This window comes from Tarenaya hassleriana, unplaced genomic scaffold (genome assembly GCF_000463585.1).
Source record: "Tarenaya hassleriana unplaced genomic scaffold, ASM46358v1 Cleome30, whole genome shotgun sequence".
NCBI classification, from domain to species: domain Eukaryota; kingdom Viridiplantae; phylum Streptophyta; class Magnoliopsida; order Brassicales; family Cleomaceae; genus Tarenaya; species Tarenaya hassleriana.
Window position 1 is genome coordinate 1,800,130 of NW_010966178.1, and position 306 is coordinate 1,800,435.

A 306-nucleotide genomic window follows, 5' to 3' on the forward strand; every position below is an offset into this window, starting at 1 on the left:
CCTCCAAAAACCTTGCACACAAGAGAGATCGAGATCTCTAGTCCTAGCAGACAAGTTCCAAGGTGTTGGAATCCATCCCGACATGTGGATACGTGCAGAGGGCGAGGTATTCTTCGTGCCTAGAGTGATCGGACAAACAAATCAATTGATACAGGCCCCGGATCGATTGAGGTAAGCGTTCTAACGTTTCTATGATTCAATAGTAGCATGGTTTTAGGGTTTTATCAAAATTTTTGTTTTACATCTGCTGCCAAACTCTAGAACTGATCTCTTAGGAATTAGATTCGCTCATGAGATCCCAGGAAA